The sequence below is a fragment of the Halichoerus grypus genome, chromosome 12 (genome assembly GCF_964656455.1).
Source record: "Halichoerus grypus chromosome 12, mHalGry1.hap1.1, whole genome shotgun sequence".
NCBI classification, from domain to species: domain Eukaryota; kingdom Metazoa; phylum Chordata; class Mammalia; order Carnivora; family Phocidae; genus Halichoerus; species Halichoerus grypus.
In genome coordinates, this window is record NC_135723.1 from 54,983,271 (window position 1) to 55,006,132 (window position 22,862).

A 22,862-nucleotide genomic window follows, 5' to 3' on the forward strand; every position below is an offset into this window, starting at 1 on the left:
TAACCAGCATTCCCAACTTTTGATTCACTAACTGCCTGACCACTGTTGTTATTTGAGCTTTTGATCCTAGCTAGGACTTCTTGATTTCTAAGGCTGTGAGAGATTTCTGAGGCCTTGTCCCTGAAGGTTTTCCTGGATTATCCCCAAGATACATTATAACATTTTCTGTCAAACTCGGAAGGTGCCCAGTGGCACCTGAAAATTTCCCCTGGCTTTATGGCTATTCCTGTACTTGGCTCATCTTCATGATAATAACCTGTGACTGCTATATCTGTAAAATGAGAACTACTATATATATATATATATATATATATATATATATATATATATATATATACACATCTACATATACGTATTACAGATAAGGAAACTTTCTAATCTTTTTATCCAAATGCCTGATACATAGTAAGGATACATTTCTGTCAGTTGAGCTGAATAAAACCAAAGTCATTTGCCTTCATCAAACATACATTGAGTGTTACTGTATGCTAGGAACTAGAGATAGAAGATTGCCCTTAAGAATTTCATGTTTGAGTGGAAAAGACAAGAGTAAATAGATGATTCCAATGCAATGTGAATGTGCTAAGCTCCATAATAAAGTTATACACAACATATGATGGGAAGGCAGATGAATTTTAGGAGGGGAGAACTAACACTGTGAGCTGAGATGATCAGAAAAAATTTCATAGAGAGCATGGAACTTAGGAGGCCTTGACGAGTGTTTACAGGTACAGAAACTCAGCTTTATCTATTGAGGTAGAGATTGACTCCTTTTCTTCAGCCTTGGCCCCTCCAGTTTACCCTCCAAACTTAATATCCTGCTGCAAAACTTCAGTACTAAATCATTAAAAGATATATAAAAAGCACACATAAGAGATTCCTCTCCTATTATAATAATAATCACCATCTATTTGTTACTATGTGCATAGAGAGAAAGAAAAATAGAGAAATATACTCCAAACTCTTTGTAGTAATAATCATTTCAGGAGACAGGAAAGGAATTACTGGAAATCTTCAGTTTCCATGCATATATCTCTGTAGTGTGTCAATTGCTCTTCATAATGTGCACATATGACTTATCAAAAGAAAAAACAATAAAGGTAGATTTTAAAACAAAATAAAACCCTCCAAGGACTCCCCATTGCCTTTAAGATAAAAGATTAACGATCCGTTGCACAACCTACATGGTCCTTGAAAGTATCATATTATCTCTCATCTCTGCTGTTACCTCTGCCAGACATGCTTTCCCACGCCCTTTTCTTTTTTTTTTTTAAGATTTTATTTATTTATTTGGCAGAGAGAGACACAGTGAGAGAGGGAACACAAGCAGGGGGAGTGGGAGAGGGAGAAGCAGGCTTCCTGCTGAGCAGGGAGCCCGATGCGGGGCTCAATCCCAGGACCCTGGGACCATGACCTGAGCCAAAGGCAGACGCTTAACAACTGAGCCACCCCACCCTTTTCTTTTTTAAGAGCCAGTCAAGTATCTCCTCCAAAATGTAATCTCCTTTGACTTGCTCCTGCTCCTGTCTAGGGCAAGTTGAACACTCTGTTTTTCTGTACTGCCACTTTTGAGTTGATTTATTATTATTTAAATGCCTGTCTCCCCAAGTAGATTATAGGCAGAAACTCTGTCTCATTAATCTTATATCCCCAATGACTGTATTTATAAACATTTGTAGAATTGGTGAATGAATTTCATCAGGAACTAATAGCCTTAGTTAATCATGCTGCTTAATCAGCCACAGAGTGCATATCTAAAATGCTTATTTGTAGGGGTGCCTGGGTGGCTCAGTCGGTTAAGCGGCTGCCTTCGGCTCAGGTCATGATCCCAGGGTCCTGGGATCAAGCCCTGGCATCGGGCTCCTTGCTCAGCAGGAAGCCTGCTTCTCCCTCTCCCACTCCCCCTGCTTGTGATCCTGCTCTCGCTATCTCTCTCTGTCAAATAAATAAATAAAATCTTTAAATAAATAAATAAAATGCTTATTTGTAAATTTACAATTAGAGATATCCTTAGCAAAAGAACTCACTTCCTCCTTGCTAGTGAGCAAGAATACTCAGACAATCAATTAGAAATGATAACTTGGGAACCTGGGTAGCTCAGTTGGTTAAGCGTCTGACTCTTGATCTCAGCTCAGGTTTCAATCTCAGGGTCATGAGTTCGAGTCCCATGTTGGGCTCCACGTGGATGATAGCTAATACTTACCAGGCACTTACTTTATGCATGCACTGGGCTAAGTGCTCACATGCCTTAACTCATTGAATCCTCACAGCTCTATGAGGCTGTACTTTCATTTTCATTTTATAGATAAGGAAGTTGAGGCAGAGGGAAGTGAAGTAAATTTCCCCAAGTTCAGATAGCTGGTAAGTGGTAGAAGTAGGGTCTAAACCCAGACACTCTTAATCCAGAACTTGAATGTCAACCATAACACTAGACTGCCTTATAGAAGAGACATAAACACGATACTAGAAGAAAAAGCCATTGTATATTCACAAAGAATATTTTCCTCAAGCTGTGATAAATGAAAGAACTCTTTCCATTGTACTGGAGCAACACATATGATTAGACCAAAACCTAAAGGGATGACCAGTAACCTAAAGGAATGCTGACTGGCTGAACCAGATCAGATCCTCTCTAAGTGAGATTTGAACTCAAGATGGAAAGAAATAATTTGACTGAAGCTGGAAAGACAGACAGAATGGATGACATGAAGCAGTAGAAGGCATGAGTAGGCAGAAGACATGAAGTAGAGAATATTGAATTATAACGATATCACAGCCCTCAGATTAAGAATAACATGTTTTCTGGTGAGAGGGAAACAAGATATTACCACCCAGAGTTTGTTGTATGCTGAACAACCTTCCATTCCCAGCTTTGTTTCAAAGTTGGTAAGCCTGACTATGTCATGGTTCCTGTTCTGTGATGTAGAGGAAAGTGGAACTAATCAATTACATTGTATCCCCTGTGGCCTCAGCTAATTATAAAATAACAGAAGAGAGGTGAAGACATAAAGGTAAGAAAATAAGGGGGAAAAACTGTCAGGGTTTCACCAGCACCATCCAAAGAAAAGATTCTACTGACTTTTCTTAGGGGGAAACAAACAAACAAAAAAACCTCTAGAAAGGATTAGATGGTTGAGCTTTTTTTGGTTGCAAGGAAGGAGAAACCTATGGAAATATGGGTCGTCAAAAAATATCTGACAGCACAGCCAGGCTTCCTGGAACACCAGGGTCATTCCTTTGAATATCTATCTCCACAGTAGTAAAATGGGAAGAGTAACTATCATTCTGGACTGAACTGTATCCCCCCAAAATTCCTATGTTGAAGCCTCAACCCTAGTGAAGGGGTTTGGAGGTAAGGCCTTTAAGGAGGTCAAGTGTAGGGTCCTCATCTGATAGGGCTGGTGTCCTTCTAAGAGAAAAAGATGCCAGAGCTCTCTCTCCACGTGCAAGCATAAGGAAAGGCCACGTGAGAACACAGAGAGAAGGGGGCTATCGGTAAGCCAGGAAGAGAAGCCTCGCCTGTCTGCACCTTGATCTGGGATGTGGAGCCTCCAGAACTGTGAGAAAATAAATTTCTGTTGTTTAAGCTGCCCAGTCTGTAGTGTTCTGTTATGGCAGCCTGAGCGGATTAATACACCACCTAATTGGGTTGTGTGTGAGAAAAATTAAATCCGAGAGTATAAATGTATTAACTAAGTACCATGTATGGGGTACCTCCCTGGGCAAGGCATTTCACAGACCTCATTTCTAAGTCTTCCAAAACTCATGCTCTTGTACTCCCTCACACTGCCTGGTACATAGTTGGTTTGTTGAATTTCAAATCTGAATATCAAAGTCTTACATCACATTTACAAGCCATGATTATTTTTTATGCATTTTTCCATGTATTTTTCTGGCATACTGAGGACAGACAGTGTGCAGTCACCCCTGCTGTGGATAATTATGTGCGGAGAAAAGAAAATAAGGCACAGCCTTCCACTTAAAGATTTTATGGTCTAGTTAGAGTAAGACAAGAATATTAATAAGTGACTTGTCCATGTGACTAATTTTTGGGAAAACAATAACATCGAGTCAAGATTAAACATAAGGACCCAGGGGCCACAAGCTTGGCACTTGAATCCTGGCTCTGTCACTCACTGTGCGATCACTGTCACATCTCTTATCTCATCTGCAAAAGAGGGTCAGGAGAGTGCCCACCTTAATCAGTTATTGCAAAGATAATATGAGAGACAAGATGGCTCAAATATAGTGTCTAGTGAAGATTTAATAAAAAAAATAAGCTATTACTGTTTGTTTGTTGTTTGCTTCCTCATTTTTACTGGCTTCAGATTCAAAGATCGATTTTTCCAGAAGTTTTTTCTCTAATTCTAAGGCTACCTATGAGGAGCCTCCTGAGAACTGGCTGCACCTACTACATAGGCAGCCATAAAATGGGCAAGGGACACACTGATGCAACATGCAATAGAGTGTAAACTCCTGGAGGAATATGTTTTACACTTTGTCTCCATTAGGTCTAAATACAGTGCTTTATACTGGAGGGAAGCTAACGAACATCTCTTGCGATGAAGAAAAGAATGTAGGATAGAAGTCATGCAGCTCTGAGATGTGACCTGCCAGGATTTGAATCCAACTCTGTCACTTACTCAAAATGAGAACCTCAAGAACCAGTTGATAACATATCAGAAAAGCTAATTAATTGACCATGGTTACCAGGAAAATAGGGCCTGTTTTCCAAAACATAGTCAAATGTATGAGCCAAAAGAAAAAAGAAAAACAATTTTTTATCATGTATCTTGTTTTCCAGAAATGTTATATCTTAAAATATATCAATATTTGGGGCACCTAGGTGGCTCAGTTGGTTAAGCAACCGACTCTTGATTTCAGCTCAGGTCATAATCTCAGGATCGTGAGATCGAGCCCCTGCAATGGGCTCCATGCTCAGCACGGAGTCTGCTTGAGATTCCCTCTCTCCCTCTCCTTCTGCCCCCCACTCCATGCATGCTCTCTCTCTGTTTCTCTCTCCCTAAAATAAATAAATCTTTTTTAAAAACCAGAATTAAAAAAAAAAGCTTCACTGGGCCATCACTCTAGTATAAGACTCTACCACGAAAAGGGAATTTCAGGGGCGCCTGGGTGGCTCAGTCGTTAAGTGTCTGCCTTCGGCTCAGGTCATGATCCCAGGGTCCTGGGATCGAGCCCTGCATCGGGCTCTCTGCTCCACAGAAAGCCTGCCTCTCCCACTCCCACTCCCCCTGCTTGTGTTCCCTCTCTCGCTGTGTCTCTCTGTCAAATAAATAAATAAAATCTTAAAAAAAAAAAAAAAGAAAAGGGAATTTCAGAAAACGTACATACTTAGCCACTCTCCACAAGGAGTTGGTAATCTTATTTGGGGATGGAGTATGCACACCCTTGATAAGACAAGCGAGTATGGGTTAAGAGCAAAATGTGGGGGTGCCTAGGTGGCTCAGTCGGTTAAGCATCTGCCTTCGGCTCAGGTCATGATCCCAGGGTCCTGGGATCGAGTCCTACATCGGGCTCCCTGCTCAGCGGGGACCGTGCTTCTCCCTCTGCTGGCTGCTCCCCCTGCTTGTGCTCTTTCTCTCTCTCTCTGACAAATAAATAAAATCTTTAAAAAAAAAAAAAAAGAGCAAAATGTGTAGGGCAGACAAAACATTGATATAGGAATTTGGAAGAAAGAGAAATCCCAGGGGCACCTGGGTGACTCAGTCGTTAAGCATCTGCCTTCGGCTCAGGTCATGATCCCAGGGTCCTGAGATCAAGCCCCGCATTGGGCTCCCTGCTCAGTGGGGAACCTGCTTCTCCCTCTCCTACTCCCTCTGCTTGTGTTCCCTCTCTCGCTGTGTCTCTCTCTGTCAAATAAATAAAATCTTAAAAAAAAAAAGAAAGAAATCTCAGAGGGCTGGACTGTTGGGGGACAATGTCCCAGAAGTGAGCCTGAGCTGATTTCTGATGGCTGGGGAGCAAGAAGAGAAGAATAAAGAAATGTCAGAAAGTGCATGATTATGAGGAGAGAAAATGAAACACAGTAGGTGAAACAGAAAGCTCTAGGCAGGAAATAATGAGACCAAGTTATAAAAAGAACCTAACTGTCAAGTTAAGAAATTTGGATTTTAGCCAGAGAGTTGCTGAAAAGCCTCTAAGTATTTTAGAGGGGAAAAAAAAATTACAAGGTAAAACCAATTCATTTTTAGGGTTTATTTTTTTCAATTTCCTTTATTTTGCTGCAAAGGAAATAAATTCACACAGTCTAAATTTAAAAGGTACAAACTTAAGGTACAAAAGGTCTCCCTCCCACTTCTGTCTGCCCATTTTAATCCCTGGAGGCAAACCAATGTTACCAGTTTTGTATATATCCTTCCAGAGAAATCTGTGCACTTGGAGGCAAGGACACACAGCTCCTCCCCTTCCCTTTTTTGCAGAAGGGATGCATTCACACTTATTCACCTTGTGTTTTTCATTTAAAAATTTAACTTAAAGATTATTTTGTATGAGTAACAAAAAGATTTCTCATTTCCTTTTAAAAAATAGATGGATTGGTACCAAAGAACACACAGTTCAAATACTCCCTACTTCTTTGCCACCTTGCTACCCACCCAGTTCTTCCTGGACGCAGTGCAACGTGTCTGATTTCACAAATATCCTTTAAGAGATATTCTAGGTATTTGGAAGCAAATAAATACATACACATCCTTCCCCTTTCTTTTAAAATAAACAGGATGGGGGCGCCTGGGTGGTCAGTCGTTAAGCGTCTGCCTTCGGCTCAGGTCATGATCCCGGGGTCCTGGGATCGAGCCCCGCATCGGGCTCCCTGCTCCGCGGGAAGCCTGCTTCTCCCTCTCCCACTCCCCCTGCTTGTGTTCCCTTTCTCGCTGTCTCTCTCTCTGTCAAAAAATAAATAAAATCTTTAAAAAAAAAATTTTTTTTAATTTTAAAATAAACAGGATGCATACTATACACTCACTATCTCAGATATTTAAAATTATTTCTTAGAGACCCAAATGAAGTATTTATATGAATTAATAGTATTGTCCCAATGTCAATTTGCAGTTATGTATAAAGCTATCATTTACAGTTACATATAATGCTATCATGGGGGAAACTGGGTGAAGAGAGAGTTCCTGGCACACAGGAACCTTCTGTACAATTTTTGAAACTTTATGTAGTCTTAAAATATGTCAAAATAATAAGTATTAAGAATACTCTTGAGATATATTCGTTGGATGACTCCTGTCTATGGACGCCGCCACGTAAGCATCATTAAAGTCTCCCTCCCACTGCCATCATGTCTAAGTCAGAGTCTCCCAAAGAGCTTGAACCTCCTCTACATCGGAGCTTTGAGCTCTGAAAGAACCGATGAGAGTCTGAGGAGCCATTTTGAGCACTGGGGAGCGCTTATGGACCATGTGGTCATGAGAGATCCAGAGGCTTTGGGTTTGTCACGTATGCCCCTGTGAAGGAGGTGGAGGCAGCCATGAATGCAGTGTCACACAGGGTGGATGGAAGAGTTGTGGAACCAAAGTGTGCTATCCCAAGAGAAGATTCTCGAAGACCTGGTACCCACTTAACTGTGAAGAAGATTTTTGTTGGTGGCATGAGAGAAGACACTGAAGAACACCATCTAAGAGATGATTTTGAACAGTATGGAAAATTGAAGTGATTGAAATCATGACTGACCGAGGCAGTGGCAAGAAGAGAGGCTTTGCTTTTGACACACTTGATGACCAAGACTCTGTAGACAAGATTGTCATTCAAAAATACCTGGGTGCCTCAGTCAGTGGAGCAACCAACTCTTGGTTTTGGCTCAGGTCATGATCTCAGGATCTCATGAGCCTCCACCCTGAGCGTAGAGCCTGCCTAAGATTCTCTCTGTGTTTCCCTCTGCCCTTCCCCCTCCCCACTCATGCATGCTCTCTCTCTCTCAAAAAAAAAAAAAAAAAAATCCCATACTATGAATGGTCACAACTGTGAAGAAAAGCCATATTTAAGCGAGAGATGGCTAGTGCTTCGTCGAGCGAAAGAGGTTGAAGTGGTTGTGGAAATTTTGGTGGTGGCTGTGGAGATGGTTTTGGTGGGAATGACAACTTTGTTCATGGAGGACACTTCAGTGAGCGAGGTGGCTTTGGTGGCAGTCAAGGTGGTGGTGGATATGGTGGCCGTGGGGATGGCTATCATAGATTTGGTAATGATGGAAGCAACTCTGGAGGTGGCTGAAGCTATCATGACTTCGGCAACTACAACAAACAAACTTCAAATTTTGGATCCCTGAAAGGAGGGAAGTTTGGAGGCCCAGGCTCGGGGCCCTGTGGTGGTGGAGGTCAATACCTTGTCAAACCACGGAACCAGGACAGCTATGGAGGTTCCAATAGGAGCAGTAGCGATGGTGGTGGCAGGAGGTTTTCATGACTGCCAGGAAGCAAAGCTGGGCAGGAGAGGAGAGCCAGAGAAGTGACAGGGAAGCTACAGGCTACAACAGATGTGTGACCTCAGTCAAGCACAGTGGGGGCAGGGCCGAGCTGCTACAAAGAAGACACGTTTCAGACAATCCTCATGTGTATGGGCAAAAACCTCGAGGACTGGATTTGTGACTAATTGTGTAACAGGTTATTTTAGTTTCTGTTCTGTGGAAAGTGTAAAGCATTCCAACAAAGGGTTTTAAGGTAGATTTTTTTTTTTTGCACCCATGCTGTTGAATGCTAAATATAACAGTCTGATCATGATGCTGAATAAACGTGTCTTTAAAAAAAAAAAAGAATATTTCATCGTGATCATTCCATATCAGTACATAAATACCTTCCCTTTTTATAGAGGCATAGTAGCACTTTAATAATTTATTTTACTTGCCCCTAAGAAGGCAAAATATTTCAGATTTCCTTAAAATTACTAAAAATTAATAGTGTCCATCTGAGTGTGCACAGTCTTTGACTCCATGGTTAAGAGTGATGTATGCACCGAACTATGTAACCACAATAAAGATTCAGCGGGAAAGGCCCAGCCAGGCAATGAGGAGCACCCAGCTCTCATCCTAGTCCTAGCTGTTTGACCTTGAGCAGGTCACTTAATCCTCCCATCCTGGCTCTCTTATCTGCAACATTGGGATTGTCTGCCCTAGTTCCCTCCCAATTATCTTGAGGGTGAGATGAGATAATAGATGAAACCCTACTTACTTATTAAGCCCAATCCACTGTGCAAATAAAAGGTTTGGCAAGCATGACTGTTACCTTACATCCTATATCATAATCCTCTGTCTACAGTCAGAGGAAGGAGTCCTCCCATGGCAGAGTCAATCTCAGTTTGAGTGTCAAAGAGAGCTGCATCCTAACCCACATTATTTTTCATTTAGGACAGAATGACCTTCTGGGCCCTTCTGTTTTCTGATCCGGTTATTAATGACCAGCAGAAGGTGTGCCACACAGGAATAACGAGAAGGGACCGAATGCCAGGACAGAAACCAAGTGGGGAACACTCGTCTTAAGCCCAGAGGAGAACTGCAGCAGGTCAACAATGGTGGGAAAGGGCATCATGGAGAAAAACCAGTGCTCAATAGCCATTCAGGGCCTAAGAAGCAACCTGGTTGCCTAGCAATACCAAATGGTCCAGTGGAGTTAGTGTCTTAGAGGGAACACTTGCTAAGAACTGTGCAGGCTCTGAAATTTCACCCTACTTACAAGCTTGCAAGTTAGTCTTCCACGGATGCTGGCAAAAGTCAGGAGACCCTTGGGTCAGAGACCAAAGTTTTATTCATTATATATGGCAAAAGAAGTAGCCAGAGCTTTGTGTTGGTTTGCAGGGGTCCCCCCTGTGCCCCCCAGACTCCATACTGATGACACAACAGACCCATCCAGGATGCCTGAACATGCAGAGCATTGTGTTACGGGAGAAGAATGCTGAGCTGGGGAATTCACTGTTTTCATATGAGCAGAAGCAAGCCTGGCCTTCGGGAGGAGGCATTACCTCCTCGCTCAAGGCTGCTTGCTGTAAACATGGTGAAGAACCATCAGGGCCTTGCATTCTTGGCTTACTCAGAACACGCAAGGATGCTCAATGCCTATGGTAGACTGTCTCTCCCAACAGCACTTTGAAAGTAGGAGGGAAACTTTAGACAAGGTTGATTCACAAATGAGGCTGAACCACGTCAGAAGGAAGGAGATTCCGAGAAGTCCACAAGTAAGGAGCTGGCAAGAGCAGGTTAGTCAAGGGCTGAAGAGAGACTGAAGACAGGGATTTGGGATTTATCTACGGTAGAAGTATAAGAAAAGAGAAAATCTGTGAGGGAGACAATATGGAGAGATAATGTGCCCAGAAAAGCACTCGGGTAAAGTGCCCAATCGAGAGAGTAGGACAAGATGGCAGAGGCAGGCAGGTGGCCCCAAAAGGTCAGGCAGGACTAGAACCAGCGCTGTGTGAAACTAGAGTCCGCACGCTTACACTCAGACGTCCAGGGAAAGCTTTCGGCTCAGCCCCAGGTCTGGCAAGGAGCCCCTCCTGCACACTCCCGTGGCACCCTCTGCCCCTCAGCTGCCACCCACCCCCTCCCCCGGACTGTAAGTCCTGGCACAGGCTGTGTGTGTGATTCTCCATTCCCAGCATCCGCACGGCACCTCTCCGCGCTGGGCACTCAGTGTATGCGCTTGGAAATAATGAGCTAGTTCGTTGGGAGGCAGTCCGTTTCCGGCAGCATCATGTGGCCCATTGTGTCAGATTCTGCAGATAAATGGGTGGAAGATGAGGACTAAGAACAAAGCCACTGCTTTTGAAAATTGGCAAGTCACGGGTCATGATTCCGGAAGGCAGATTTGTCAAATTAAAGGTACACCAAGCACATCTCCAGTGACTGGCTGGGGGGCAGGAAAAGCCAAGGCAATGCACTGTTATTCTCTATGCCCCCCTCTCCCACCCTTTGTGACTACAGACAGGAGGTAGAGGCATTCACGCTGCCTCAAAGAAAAGCACGATTGTTACAGCTGAAATGAAAGGACATGGAAACAATTTCATCTGTTAAAAAAATTGCCACAAGTGACCTTATGAATTGAAATTTCAGGGATGGGGGGGAGGGGGAAGCAAGGTACAGAGCTAACACCAAAGCAATGGCTTCTGGGAGAGAGAAGAAGAGGAAGAGGGCTCTGCTTCCCAGACATTTGGGGGGGGCGGGGCGCATGGGAGTAGGAAAGGAGGTCAGAGATGGGGGCCCAGAACCCTGATCTGGAGAGAAGAGGGCCTGCTCCAAGTCTCCAGGTTGGGGAATCATATCAGGAGATCACCATGCTCCCACCTTCTCACCTCAGGGCCTTTGTACTTAAATTTCCTCTGCCTGGTTTCCCATGGCTCAGCCCCTCACTACCTTCAGATCTCCTCAGGCATATCAGGCTCTCATAGCCGACCATGCTATCTAAAATAGGAACTCCTTTCCCCCGTCTCTCTCTGTTCCACTTCCCTGATTGTACTTACTTTCCTAAAGCATATAGTACACATCAGGGGATACATGACCACCAGAGCTCCTACGATTTTCTTTTCCTAGCAAAAATGGTAAGAGAAAGAAGCAAAAATGTTAAAATTTCTGCCATATCACTTACATCTTTTGCTCTCTTCTAAGGAATTCTGTAAGCTTGCTACAGGGATATGTTTCTACTGGAAGGTAGAAGTCCCCCTTTCAGGACCCCAGATGAAGAAAGAAAAGTTGAAATTGGATGTCATTGCAGACAGTAACTTGGGTTTTAAAAGAGAAGGTTGGGTCACCTCGTCCTTTTGGAAACAGTGGCCAAGTCACATCCACAGAGCTTCCCCACGGAAGACCCTCTGTTTGCCTCTCCTAAGAAAGGGGTCTGATGGAGAGCAGTGATCCTCCACCATCCAGACTTTTGAAACAAAAGTGACCTCTGCAGAGGGCAAAGAATCAGCATGGTTAACATCTTATTAAATAACCATTACTCTAATTTCTAATGGAAATATAAACATAGCAAGTATGCATAATCCCTCAGGGAAAAAAATAACCATTTTTTTTAATTGCAGAAAATTTTAATTCATGAGGCCACTTGTGGAAATTTTTTTAAAAGACGAAATTCATTCTCTCCCAGAGAGAATCCCTCTCTTACTGCCTTTTATTTTTTTTTAAAGATTTTATTTATTTATTTGACAGAGCGAGAGAGCACAAGCAGGGGGAACAGTAGGGGGAGAGGGAGAAGCAGGCTTCCCGCAGAGCAGGGAGCCCAATGCAGGGCTCGATCCCAGGACCCTGGGATCATGACTTGAGCCAAAGGCAGACGCTTAACCATCTGAGCCACCCAGGTGCCCCTCTTACTGTCTTTTAAAAAAGAACCAGTTAATGAATAATATAAAACTCCGGCAAGGAGAAGAGGGGCTCTCTCTATATCTGGCCACATGAACCTAAACACCAAGCCAACATCCAAAGATCAGCCTATGCCCTTGGGAGCACATGGATGGAAAAATCAATGTAATCATTCTTTTCTTTGCTGTGGGGTGAGAGCCTTCTGTCAACAGGAGCTTGCAGGATGCCTGTGGTTTTCCCAGCAGAAGAAAATCCACTTACACCTCAATACTTTGCTGAACCATTCCAAACTTTCACATGGGCATCCTTGGTGCCCCAGGACACCCCTGAACAGAATCAGGACCCATAATACTCAAAGGGATGGAGCCCTAACACTTCACTCCGGTGGGATCAGACAGTGGTCAAACCCTCCCCTGCTACATGTGAGGCTGAGTTCTATGCCCTGTGGGCTGATTACAAACTCCTACTTTATTTTTTTTATATTTATTTATTTATTTATGGGGGGAGGAATGCAGAGGAAAAAGAGTCGTAAGCAGATGCCGCAGTGTCTGCCCGCGAAGCCCCAGGTGGGGCTCGATCTCACGACCCTGAAACTGAGTAAGGGACAGGTGGGGCTATGTAGGGAGAGATAGATAGGGGGCTATGTGATCAGGCTCACAGAAATCCCAAAAATGCGGAGGTGTAAGGAAACCAGAGATAAGGGAACACACCAGACCACCCTGCCCCTAAGTGTCTGGGTGGGGTGGGTGGGAGAGGGTCTTATTTATGACAGTCTCCTGTGGTCAACAGAAAATAAACAGACCCTAAAAAGAAGTAAGCCACTAAAGATGTTATCACTAGTCCTGCTTACACAAAGGTGCTGTCAGTCGACAAATTAAAAAGATTTAAGTTCCTTGGTTAGCTTTCAATAAAAGACCAACCCTAAAAGCCCTCAGCGGCAACCCTGTCGGGACCCCCTCACTCCTGTACTCTTGCTTAATCAAAACTCGGTGGCTTTACTCACTCTCCTTTGTCCACGAGATTCATTCTTCGACTCCGTGAGAAAAGAACCTAGCTCTCCTGCTTCAAAATCATGACCTGAGCCAAAACCAAGAGTCTGATGCCCAAATACCTGCGCCACCCAGGCGCCCCTACAGACTCCTACTTTAAAAATTACATCCAAGTCATCTTGAACAAAGTCCTGCCGAGGGGTGTGCCGTGCCCGGAGGAAGCAGCCAGAGGAAAGCCAGCAGAAAGAAGACTGAGGAGTGATTAAAGGATTCATCACAGTTCAAATTTGGTTCAAATTCAAAGTGATTGTTTTGGATTCTGAGCGTCTTATCAAAAAGGAAGCTCATTTCCATAAGCAGCACCTCTTGCCACTAATGGGGTGACCTGGGGCATATTTGGAACGAGAGCCTCCGGCTAGTAATGCAGCAACTAGGATGTTCCGAGGACACGGTGGCTGGTGCCATTGAACCCCGGGGAGAGCTAGCTCTGCCAGGACCAACTCTCTCTCCAGCCAGACCGGGAAGACCAGAAAGCGGCAAGAGACCATCGCAGGAGGAAAGAAGGCATGGTTGGGAAGATGGCTGCTTATGAGCAGCGAGAGCGGCTCATTGTCATCTGCCCTCCCTCACTAACACAGACACAGGTGCACACGAGCGAAACAGCACTCTAAGCACCCCGCCCCCACCCCCTCGCAGTAGGATAGAACAGTGCTTACACTATGTGAGGAGATGTTAGGAGTGAGGTGGACAGTTAAGTAGTCAGGGCCAGGGTCCCCAACAAGAAAACAAGGAGTCGGGACAGCTAAGATAAAACAGCACCGACATCCTGTTTTGCAGCGTAGACAGGACCGCACTAGCATTCTGTTTTGCAGCGTTTGCAGAAATGACTTCTGCAAAACGTCCAAAAATAAGACAACCACAAAACATCTGTCATTATCACGGGCAAGGGGCAGTTAAGACATAAGCCCCCCCCGATAGCAGCCAAAAAAGACCATCAGCACATAGACAATAGCCCAATAGGTAGACAGATAGGTGACCAAAGCCCTGCTTGGCCCGACTCAGCACAACCTGACTGCTTAAGATAGTTCCGCAAAGGAGCCCAGAAAAGCCCCGAAACTTAGAAACCCCGATGGCAGCCCTCTCGGGTCCCCTCCCTCTCTGGGAGCTTTGTACTACTGCTCAATAAACTTAACTTTGCTGCCCACCACTCTTCGTCTGGTCTACCTCTTCATTCTTCCAAGCGGTGTGAGCAAGAACCTTGGGCACTGAAGGCTGAGAGATCCTGCAGCAGAAGGAGTAGGACTCCTGAGTCTCAGGGTGGGACTTCCCCCGACCCCAGGCTGCCCAGCCAGCTAGGAAGCCCCAGGAAAGGGTAGTTTGGAGGGAGAAAAATTCATTAACCACTAAAACCTAGTTCTCACCTTCCTAGGAGAGCCCTAAACAAGAGTAAATAATCTTGAGGGTGACATAAATCTTACCACAGGGAGTGTGAAAGGGTGGTAATATTTTTTGGAATGTATTATGTTTTTCTCTTTTTTGTTTCTTGATACGTTCGTTTATTCATTCATCCAACAAACGGTAATTAAGTGCCTCTCTGTTGCATAGGGATCTGGAGATAGAACAATAAAAAAGATGGCCAAAGCTTCTGCCTTCCTGGACATTACGTCCTGTAGGAAAGGCAGTCGGTAAAACAAGCAGCGAATTCTTCCGCGGTGCCTTCCGTGTGTCGGGCCCTCCGGTTAGGAGCTCATGTGTTTCTCACAACCTATATGGTAGCTACATTTTACAAATCCAGAGAGCGAGGCATCGGCGGGCTGAGTAACTTGCCAGATGTGCACGGCTAATAGTAACAGAACAAGGATTTGAACACAGGAAGGTAAATTTTAGGGTTCCATGTTCTTAATCGATAGAGACTGGTACACATACAGGTCTGGGCCTGGAGGTGGGGATAGAGACACAGAACTAGAGAAGACTGTAACTGTCCACAGTCCCAGGGGATGGGAGACCCCCAAGTAAATACTCTTGAAAGGGACTTAACGTTTCAGTAGGGAAAGCCAGCAAGAGACAGGTAGATGCATACACAGGAACGTGCTATGAAGAAAGCAACAGGGCGAGCGTGGGGGTAGACTGGCTGGCCAGCGCAGGGGACGTTGGCGTCATCCAGGGCAGGTTCCCAAGGCCGGCCCAAACCAAGAGCAAGAGTGTGCTGCGAGTGCCCGGGCCCCAGGTTTCAGCCGCAAAGCGCAGGGAAGAGCCGGGACTGGAACAGTCACGTCGCTGTGGTCACTGTCCGAGGACAGCCCCTCTGCGGCGAAGACCAGCTGGAATGCGGATGATCAGGGTCAGCCTGTCTCCCCTCCGGTGCTCTAAGCACCTTCTACGTACCCTCACCAGATGCCCATGGAGGAGGGAAGGGAAGGGGAGCAGGAACCCGAAAGACTGGGCCCTTTACAAAGACAGACTCAACGTTTACCTCTAAGACCTGTTTACATGACTGCACCTGAATAAATGTACCTGACTCACTGAACATAAAGCCCTCTGGGCACGTCAGGCCCTGTCTAGCAGAACGCAGATACAACATTCGTGATGTCACTGCCCGTGGTGAAAGCTACCTCCGGTGAGGAGAGAAGAAAGGACACAGGGTGATGGCAAGAGAAGCTAAACAGATCCTGTCGCTTCCCTTCAAGGTGGAACAGTCATGGTCGCACAGATGGTTAGTCACATCGAGGGTTAGGAATGAAACACACGTATTAGGCGCATCTCTGGAGAGAAGGAAAGGATTATTCATTGTTTCATTATTATTTTTTTAAAAAAGCGTTAAGCATGATTTAGGAGAAGCCATGTGCAGTATTGCCGCATTCAATTATCCAGCACAAATTTGGATGAGCCCGGCAGCTATTTCTAGGCTTCCAAATGTGGGTCATAAATACATGTTCATCAAAAAGGACAATGCAATCAAGCAGCTTCACATATTTATCATTGTTTCTATGAAAGGCATTTATTAGCAGGTGTCTGCATGAGGTTCAGGCAGCCTGGGTTCTATATACAGAAATTAAGCAGTCACAGTCCCTACCCTCTCGAAATTTAAGCTTGGCAATGCTGATTTGAACAATCACATAAAAATACAACTAAACGAGACTCACCTGCAATTATTCTCTGTCCCACATGCTCATGTTCTATGGCTCTTTCTCACTGTCTACTCAAGGATTCTGTACCTGCTGTTCTTGCAACCTAAAACTCCCTCCAGATTAAAGTAGGAACATGGAACATGGGGTTGGGGCTCTATTCTTTAAGGACCCAAAACTGGGGAAATTGCTTTTCTTGTACAAAAGGAAGAGGCTCACACTGTTAAATACCTACACAATTTCCATTACTCTGCCACTTCTTTTCTACAAAAGCACCCCACTTTTTTTCAGGGTGGTAATATACCCAGCTTTTTTTTTTTTTTTTTTAATGCATTTCCTACTATCATTTGCAGCTAGAGGAGGACATGTAACACATTTCTGGCCAATGAGATATAAGTGGAAATCACCAAATAAGGCTTCTGGGAAAGTGCTTTTTAAAAGAGCTACTTTGTTGGCATTTGCCTTTGTCCTCTGCCCTTCCAGTCATCTTGCCCGGAATGTGGATGAAATGCTGGACATGCAGGAGCCATCTTGTGACCACGAGGAGTCATTCAGAAGGGCTAAAGCCACAGCCTAAGGATGGCTAAACAGAAAAATAGAAAGAAACTGGGTCCCTTTGCACCAGTTCTGAATTGTTATGTGAGGAAAATAAGATTGCCATTAAGTTGAGCCCTAGTATATTCATTTAGTATATGTGGCCACGTACAACCCCTGATTGATACTAAGACTTAGGCAGGGGAGGCTGCATAAGTTAGGGGGCCATTGTGACTGGAGCTACTTTTTGATAGTATTTTCTTCCTTTTTTGAGCACTGGCAGTTGTCTGGGGAATTTGGAGCAATGTTAGCATCGGTGGAGTTTTGCCCCAGTTCAGTCTTGAGCATTGAACAACCATTTTGTGAGGGTCTAAGATGTGCCCCACACAGTGCTGGATGCTGGTGGGCACAAGTCTCTGCATTTACGGCACCGAGACTCCATCCAGGGGAGAGGAACAATAAAACAAGACAAACAAGAAAAGGAGGCTAAAGTAAAGAACAAACAGGGCCGCCTGGGTGGCTCAGTTGGTTAAGCGGCTGCCTCCGGCTCAGGTCATGATCCTGGAGTCCCGGGATCAAGTCCCACATCGGCCTCCCTGCTCAGTGGGGAGTCTGCTTCTCCCTCTGACCCTCCTCCCTCTCTCTCAAATAAATAAATAAAATCTTTTTTAAAAAATAAAAAAAATAAAGAATAAACAGAGTAAGGAGGAAAGGTGCGCTGGGTGGGAGGAGGGACACTGGCACTTCATACAGGGTGGTTGGAAAAGGCCTCCCCTCTGGGGAGGGGTGTAGTCATTGGCGAGGACCGCCATAACCACCTACCACAGACTGGGGAACTTCAACAACAGAAATGTATTTTCTCATGGTTCTGGAGGGTCCAAGTCCAAGATCAAAGTGCCATCAGGGTTAATTTTCAGTAAGGCTATAGACAGCATCTTCTTGCTGTGTCCTCACATGGCCATGCCTCTGTTCATGTGGGCAGAGAGAGAGAGTGAGAGAGAGAGATCTGATGGCTTTTTCTCTTCTTATAAGGACACTAATCCTGTTGGATTAGGGCTTCATCCTCATTACTTCATTTAACTTAATTATCTCCCTAAAGGCCCTATCTGCAAATATAGTCACACTGGGGATTTGAGCTCCAACATGAATTTTAGGGGAACACAATTCAGCTCTACCAAGTGGCTTATGAACAGAACCTGAAGGAAGAGACAGTGAAAGACAAACTGCAGCCTGGACGAAGAGCGTTTCAGGCAGAGGGACAGCAGGCTGTGTCGCAGAGTGTGCTGGGCATGTCCCAGGGGTGGTGGGGACACCAGCACAGCTGCAAGCAAGCAAGGGGGACATTGCCGGGGGAAGGACAGAGAAATCCTGGATAGTCTTGTCGACCATTGAAAAAACTTTGCCTTCACACTGAGATAAAGGAGGAGGCACTCAGGAGGTCTGAGCAGAGGAGCAACATGATCTTACTAATGTTTTAAAGAGTTCTCTCTGGTCATTGTGTGGAGAATGGACTCTATGTGCAGAGATGGAAGCAAAACATCAGTTAGAAGGCTGTTAAAATAATCAGGAGAGAGGTGATAGAGCTTGGACTAGGGTGGTTGAGAACTGGACAGATCTGGGGTGTACAGGGACAGATGATGGGATTAGCTGTCGATCAACAGGTGTAAGGTGTAAGAAAAGAGAGGAGTTTGCAACACCTCCAAGATTTTTGCCATAGGCACTGGAAGAATAAAATTGCTATTTTCTCAAGAGGATTAATGGTGGGAAACTCAGTTTTGAGGGGTGAAATATCAAGAGTTGAGTTTCGGATAAGTTGTTTTCAAGATGCCTTTTAGAAACCCAAGTGCGGGGCACCTGGATGGCTCAGTTGGTTGAGCGTCCGACTCTTGATTTTGGCTCAGGTTGTGGTCTCAGGATTGTGAGATTAAGCCCGCTCAGTGGGGAGTCTGCTTGGGATTCTCTCTCTCCCTCTTCCTCTGCCTCTCCCCCTCCCCATGCTCTCTCTCGCTCTAAAAATAAATAAATAAATCTTAAAAAGAAAAAAAGAAACCCAAGTGCAAACATTGAGTGTGCAACTGAACACAGGGGACTGTAAGTCAGGGAATGGTCTAGACCTGAGACAGAAATTTAAGAGTCACGAAGTACTGGTGCCTGAGTGGCTCAGTCAGTGAAGCATCTGACTATTTCGGCTCAGGTCATGATTGCAGGGTCCTGGGATCAAGCCCCACATCAGGCTCCCTGTTCAGCGAGGAGCCTGCTTAAGATTCTCTCTCTCCTTCTCCATCTGCCCCTCCCCCCCCCAGCTCAGTCTCTCTTTTATTTTTTTTTAAAGATTTTATTTATTTGTTAGAGAGAGAGAGCACAAGCAGGGGGAGCGGCAGGCAGAGGGAGAAGCAGGCTCCCCGCTGAGCAAGGATCCCTACATGAGACTCGATCCCAGGACCCTGGGATCATGACCTGAGCCGAAGGCAGACATTTAGCCAACTGAGCCACCCAGGCGTCCCTCAGTCTCTCTTTTAAATACATACATACATACATACATACATACATAAAACTATACATCTAGATGAAGTCATCACCCCAGATAGGAAGTAGATCTGGAGAGTTGAGATATGAGGAGGTGGACAAATGAAAAGGATCCAGTAACAGAGCCTGAGAAGAAGCAGCCATGAGGTTGGGAAAAACAAACAAACAAAAACAAAGTGTGGTGACCTAGAAGCCAAATGAGAAGTATTTCAAGAAGAGGGTGCTCACACTTGCAACTGACAAGACAACTAAGGTCAAGAGTGAAAGCACTGTGGTGCTTGAAAAGAGCTGTTTCCGTGCAGTGATGAATTGGTGTATTAGTTATCTAGTGCTGCATAACAAATTACCACAAACTATAGCAGTTTAAAGCAGCAGGCATGTATTACCTTACAGCATGAGTGGGTCAGGAATCTGGGTGTAGCATACTGGGTGCCTCTGGTTCCTGGTCTCCCACAGCACTGCCATGAAGATGTTGGCCAGGGCTAGAGTCTTCTCAAGGTTTGATATGGGAGGATTCACTTCCAAGCTTGCTCATATGGCTGCTGGCAGGACGCCGATCCTTGTTGGCTATTAGGCTAAGACATCTATTCCTTGCCAAGTGGGTCTCTCCATAAAGCAACTCACAACATGGCAGCCTTCTTCCCCTAGATCAAGGAATCTAAGAGAGAAAAGGCAAGAAACAGCAGCCCAAGATGGTAGCTCCAGTTTCTTATAACATAAACCCTGAAGTGACATCCTATCACTTTTTTAAGACTTTATTTTTCAGAGCAATTTTATGTTCACAGAAAAATTAAGCAGAAAGTAGAGAGACTTCCCATATCCTCACTACACTACCAATATTCCCCAGCAGTATGGAACATTTGTTACAATGATGAACCAACTCTGATGCATCATTATCCATCTCAGTCCATAGCTTACATTGGGGTTCACTCTGTGTTGTAGATTTTATGGGCTCTGACAAATATGCAATAACATGCATCCAGCCTTATAATATCATATAGAATAGTTTCATTGCCCTAAGAATCCCCTCTGCTCCACCTGTTCATCCTCCTTCCCCCAAACCTCTGGCAACCATTGGTCTTCTCACTGCTTCCATAGTTTTGCCTTTTCCCAAATGTCATAGAGTTGGGATCATACAGTAAGTAAACTTTTCAGATTGGCTTCTTTCACTTAATAATATGCATTTAAGTTTCTTCCATGTCTTCTCATGGCTTGATAGCCAATTTATTTTTAGTGCAGAATAATATTCCATTGTCTGGATGCACCACAATTTATTTATCCATTCATCTGTTGAAAGACATCTCAGTTGCTTTCAGGCTTTGACAATTAGAATAAAGTTATGATAAACATCAGTGTACAGGGTTTTTGTGGACATAAGTTTTCAACTCCTTTGGGTAAATACCAAGGATCATGATTGTATCATGTGGTAAGAGTATGTTTAGTTTTGTAAGGAACTGCCAAACTGTCTTCCAAAATGGCCATGCCGTTTTGCATTCCCACCAGAAGTGAATGAGAATTCCTGATGTTCACATCCTCACCAACATTTGGTATTGTCACTATCTGGAATTTAGCCATTCCAGTAGAAACATAATGGCATCTCGTTTTAATTTGCAATTCCCTAATGACATATGATGTGGAGCATCTTTCCACATGCCAACCCCTAACTTATGCTATATTCTAGTCATTGGAAGAAATTCACTAGGTCCAGCCCACACTGAAGGGGAGGGGACTACACAAGGGCACAGATAGCCGGAGATGGGGCCATTGGAGACCATCTCAGGGGCTGACGAGCATAATTAGACTGAGAAATGAATGGAGGAGAGGAATTAAAGACAAATATAGACAACACTTTTGAGGAGTTTTGCTATAAAGAGAAGCAAAGAACTGAGAGGTTAGTTGTAGAAGTATGTGGAGTTAAAGAATGTTTTTGTTTTCTTTGTTTTGCAACAAACCAGATCATTCTTACCAATAAAGGTGATACATTGGATATATTGATATGTAACCAAATAAAATTCTATTTTATACCTTTATTCATATATTTCCTAGAAGTATGGTGAACAATGCTAAAGTTTGTGAATAAGAAACCTGAAAGGGATTTTTTTTTTTTTAAGATTTTATTTATGGGACGCCTGGGTGGCTCAGTCGGTTAAGCATCTGCCTTCAGTTCAGGTCATGATCTCAGGGTCCTGGGATCGAGTCCCATATCAGGCTCCTTGCTCAGCGGGGAGGCCGCTTCTCCCTCTCCCGCTGCCTGCCGCTCCCCCTCTTTGACAGAGCATGTGTGTGCGGGGTGGTCGGGGGAGAGCACGTGCGCAAGCACAAGCACAAGCAGGGGGAGCAGCAGAGGGAGAGGGAGAAGCAGGCTCCCCAATGAGCAGAGAGCCCGACTCGGGACTCCATCCCAGGACCCTGCGATCATGACCTGAGCCGGAGGCAGACCCTTAACCGACTGAGTCAGGCAGGTGCCCCAAAAGAGGATTTTTAAATTTTTTTATTTTTATTTTTTTTAAAGATTTTATTTATTTCTTTGACACAGAGAGAGAGAGTGAGAGAGGGAACACAAGCAGGGGGAGTGGGAGAGGGAGAAGCAGGCTTCCCGCTGAGCAGGGAGCCCGATTCAGGGCTGGATCCCAGGACGCTGGGATCATGACCTGAGCCAAAGGCAGGTGCTTAACAACTGAGCCACCCAGGCGCCCCAAGAGGACTTTTTTAATTGTCTGTTTTGTACCCACGTGGGGATCAGAAAGAAGTACATCCATATCCCAGTGCTCCCAGGACACTTACAAGTACACCTTCTAATTGCCAAAATCAGCCACACAAGTTTATTCAGGCAGATGAAACCAATAGACTTCAGTGTGGGCAGACATTCTGTCTTGGCTTGAAAACAAGCCTACAGCTGCCTGGAAAAGGGAGGCTACTGGGCAGAGACCTGCATGTGGCAAATGGCCCAATGACTGATTAAATTGTTACCGGACTGGAGTGATCATTTAAATCATGAATAATGTCTGCAGCTTTATCTTCTGATGCTCCACTGCAACAACACAATAAAATATGCACTCAACACAGAGACAAAAGTAAATGAATGGGCCAATTAATTTGTGAAAGCAAATGCCCTAGATCTGTGTCTGATGTCAGTTCATTGAGAACAAGTGAGTCTTAGGATCTCCTGGGTATAGGGATCGGGCAACGGCAGGGTTTGAGGAAGGGGATAAATAATGTGCTTTCTTCCCCTTCCACAACCAGAACCAACACAGACATCACAGAATGGAAATTGAAGTGTTCACTTTACTACTGATAAGATGGTATCCTCAGAGTTCAGTCTGTTCTACTCCCATCCCAGTCTAGACCTTGAGTCATCATTGCCTTACACTGATCTTGGTCAGT